The sequence below is a fragment of the Lactuca serriola genome, chromosome 6, assembly GCF_051521515.1.
Source record: "Lactuca serriola cultivar US96UC23 chromosome 6, Lser_US96UC23_V15, whole genome shotgun sequence".
In the NCBI taxonomy this organism is placed as follows: domain Eukaryota; kingdom Viridiplantae; phylum Streptophyta; class Magnoliopsida; order Asterales; family Asteraceae; genus Lactuca; species Lactuca serriola.
The window spans coordinates 132,812,648-132,817,169 of NC_136413.1; positions in this window are offsets into that span (position 1 = coordinate 132,812,648).

A 4,522-nucleotide genomic window follows, 5' to 3' on the forward strand; every position below is an offset into this window, starting at 1 on the left:
ACTTTCTAATCAGTAGAAAATTCCTCCTTTTATTTCCTTGGGATAACTCATAGAACACTATCAATTGTACCTTAAGTACAAATATCATCTATAAAGAAGATAAAAATTTTATTTATAAGATTTTGTATGGAAAGGCTTCATCCTTATCTTATTTAAATGTTTTATAAATTTGAAGCCTATGTTGGACTAAAGCATCTGAATCCAAATTCTGCTAAATATATTTGTATAATACTCTAAATGTGGTTTAGATTATTATATGAAAACCCACCAAGAGTAAGTTCTCTTATTCTTCTAAAAGCTAAGTTAGTAGAAAGCAAGCTTCTAATGACAAAGCAAGTAGGAGGTACATGGAACTTAAAGTGGCTCAAGATTCATAGTCTAATGTGGTAACAATTGGCACCAATTTTAACAAGGGATTGTTAAACTTGAATAATAGCTATTCACAAATACAAATTGTTCGCATTAGTGGTAGAAATCATTTTTGACTTGATAAATGTGGAATCTCTCATTGATGTGCTTTTCTTGATGGTTTCTGGCAATTCCATCAATTTCCAAGATGTTATGTCAGATCTCGAATCTGATAACTGACTCAGAGTCATGAACTTGAGATGTAATCCATATATAATAATCAAGTGTGGTTTTGATTAACCTTCCTCCCTACGACAAGAATAGAAGGAGTAAGTGATTCTTCTATAAAGAATACATTACATAGATAATTATACACATTAAAAGCAAGACTTGTTATAAAATGATTACATCTCATCAGGTATCTATGATGAGATGAAATCCATATATAATCATCAAGTGTGGTTTTGATTAATCTATGATTTTATCGCACTCATGTCTCAATATGAGATATCGCAATAGATTTTGAGAAAGACCTCTTTTCTTAATAGACATCTACTAGAATATATCTATATAGATTAGCCTAGAGGTTTTCTTAATCCATGTTATCCTAAAAAAATGTGTAAAACTTGAGATCTACTTGGGGATATAAAGAAACCATATCAAGGTTGCAATCATCATTTTAATATAAAACCAGAAGGTATGTTTTTTATATCAAAATGAATATAACATGTGTGTTTACTAAGAACTATTAGGAGCATAGTGGCATTCCTAATCTTGTATGAATGAGACATACTTAGTCATGAGAAATTACATTCAGACCATGTCAGACCTTTTCACCTTGACTCGGAATGTATTTCTAAAATGAAAGACTTTGGAATGACAAGATACATTCTTGGAATGTAATATCTATAGAGATAGATAAAATGAATGTTAAAAGATTTATATCTTTATGCATATATTGAAAGAGATCAAGATAGAAGATTCCTTTGGAGGAACCATATCATTGTCACATGACACTAAGTTTGAGCTAGCCTCAAAAGGACATAACTCATAGGTTTAAACTAGCTTACATGATTAATTTTCGATTTGCTTGGAAAATGAATCCATTACTTATGCCATATTATTCATAGCACTCAGTATATGATCATGCTATGAGCACATCATAATTTACCAAATGAAAACATGGCTAAATCATTGGATGACTATGAGAAAACTCTAAGAGTACTTAAGAAAACTAAGAGGATGTACATGAGATAATTAGTTTAGAATAAAATCTTAATGTAAAGAGCTACATAAGATTCTGATTTTGAAACATATATATATATATATATATATATATATATATATATAATTATGAGTTATAATTTGATTATGACTTCATTGTGGGATGAAGAGTAAGTTTAGTTGGAATGAGGTCCAAGGAAAACAAAATGAGACAATTTACTACAAAATAAGAATACACTAATTTAGAAGTTGAAATCAAATATGATTGGATGAATGAGTTCATTGGAAAACTATGTTGATTTATGCCATTCAAGGATCAAATAGAAATCTATATGACTTCGAGAGTTTACTTAATCAGGCTAAGAGACTCTATGTCATGAAAGAGCACCAATCATATGCTACAAGATATTTGACTATACGTAGAGTAAAGTCACATATGGAGATAATAGTGTTCGCAGAATTCACACAAATCAAGTTTAGTTGAATGCATTAATAAAGCCCTTCTTCTGAACGAAGTATGAATGGTCACACTTCAACTGTAAGACTATTGTTCTAGAAATGGGATTTTGATTTTGATTTAGTATTTGGATATTGGAAAATTGTGACAAAAACTATTGGATAATGTCTTGATATACTGGGATATGATCATCACACTAATACTTGTTGTGTTCTATATTAACATATTTAATCCATGAATAATATTATTATTCCAAAAGTTCATAGTCGGTTATAATTGTCGAAGCAATTATTAAGTAAGACTAATATGAATTGGATTGGTTGACTTTCACTAGATGAAAGTAGGCAATGGGTTGTAGCCAAGTTTCATAGGTACTGGTTAGTGAAAAAGTATTAAAATGACATGCATCAAGATCACCTCAGGGATCGCTATCATGAGTGATACTTGATTAAAAGGTACTGTGTTTGTATCCTTAACGCCTGAGATACATAGTGGGAATTAAGTACAGGGAGTGTTGTGCTTTGATATTGTCAAATGATGGTCCTTAACTGAGCAATTATAAAATCCATTTTCAGGTATAGTATGAACTATGAAAGACTTATGTAGTTACTATGAGATTTTTCCCCTTATGTGTTGAGAGTTAGACATCTAATGCACCTTACTAAAAGTTGAACACTAGATGAGATTGATTGCGATCTGTATCTTATGTTCAATATGAAGTCTGTAACAAAGGCTTAAATGATAAACTTACCTTATACACCAATTGTAGCTTTGAGCTTTTTGGGAATTGGGCATTGATATAATTACACAAAAGTCGTATGTTGTTAAGGGCAATGAAATGTTGCTAGACATTTACCATTGACTATATCTGTAACACTCGCAGATTCGGGCTAGTTAATTTAGTGATAATAAGCGGTAAAAATGACTTTTTGATAGAAGGTTATTTTGGATAAATAATCTCAACCAAATTTATAGTATATTTCACAAGGATTCTGTATATATAAAGAACGCCAAAATCCGACTTATAACGAAGAAGTTGTGACCGTCGAAGTTTTGCGAATAAATCGGCATGGCTCCGCATAGCGTAAAAAGTGAATTTTTGATAAATTACTTTTTAGCCTTAGTAATCTAAACTAAGTCATAGTATTTGTTAAACCAAGAGCGTGCATATAGAGAATGTTCAAATCTGACTTCATAAGAGGAAGTTATGATTTTTCAAAGTTTCAGCGTAGCAGTATACAACTCAGAAATAAAATTTTAGATTGGTCAATTTTTATCCAAAATGATCTAAATGAGAATTGCAGATCTCATTAATAGGAGTTCAACGATAAAAAGACAGTAAAAAACAGAGTTCGTATGTAGAAGTTATGAATTTTACACGGTCGTTAACAACGTAATCTTCTCAGACTGTTAAATTTAAAATCGGTCAACAACTAGCCAATGGGGTCAAAAAGAAAGTTGCATTACTTGAAAATACCTATCCATGGATATAAACAACGTCAAAAATGGAGCTTGTATATGAAAGTTATGATTTTTTTTAATTTGGTTGTTTTACCTGCGTCCTACGCCACATATCAGCACCAGGCGAAGCCATGGTGCCTATGCAAGACTCATGACGTGAGAGGCATGTCTCACGATGTGAGAGGCCCCTGGACAACCTATAAATAGAGCCAAAATTCACTCATTTCATCACACCTTTCAACTCCATTCTCTCCCAAACCCCCAAGGTCCTAAGACCTTTTCTCTAGCACCTCCTAGGTGTTAGTAGCGAGTCCCAGATAGGGGTGGCAATTGTTGACACGACACGACAAAAATACACAACACGAAACGAAATTGGGACGAAACTGAAATCCAAATTCGTGTTCATGTCGTGTTCGTGTTAAGTGTAACATGCACGATGTCGTGTCGTGTCGTGTTTAAAATTCGACACGAAATTGACACGACTAGTATTTATTTGTCGTGTTTTTCGTGTTTTGTATGATTAAATATTAATTAAATATACTAATTTTTTATTAGGTTATCTTTTTTGTGTCGTCTCGTGTTTGTCGTTTTTTAATCGGTTCGTTTTCGTGTTAGTTAAAAAAACACAACATCATGTCATGTCGTGTTCGTATTACATAAAACCTTGTCGTATCGTGTCGTGTCAGACAGAAACACGACACGATGGCCCAATTTGCCACCCTTAGTGCCAGAGCGCCAAAAGGCCCCGAGAAGAAGAGATTTTGACTTAGAAGTTATGCCCATGCAGAGCCCGGTTCCTAGCTAAACCCCCTTGTAAGTGAGTTATGCTTACCATACTTTAAGTATAACTTATGTTTAAGTTAATTATCATTATTATGAACCTATAAACAAGATTTACTAGTGATTCCAATTCATTATACTGACTAATCTACTTATGAGGATGATTTCTAGGCTGTGATTTAGTGATTTGTTTAAAGTGATATTTCCGAACATTATACTTCGTATACCAAACGGACCCTCCGATATAATCCT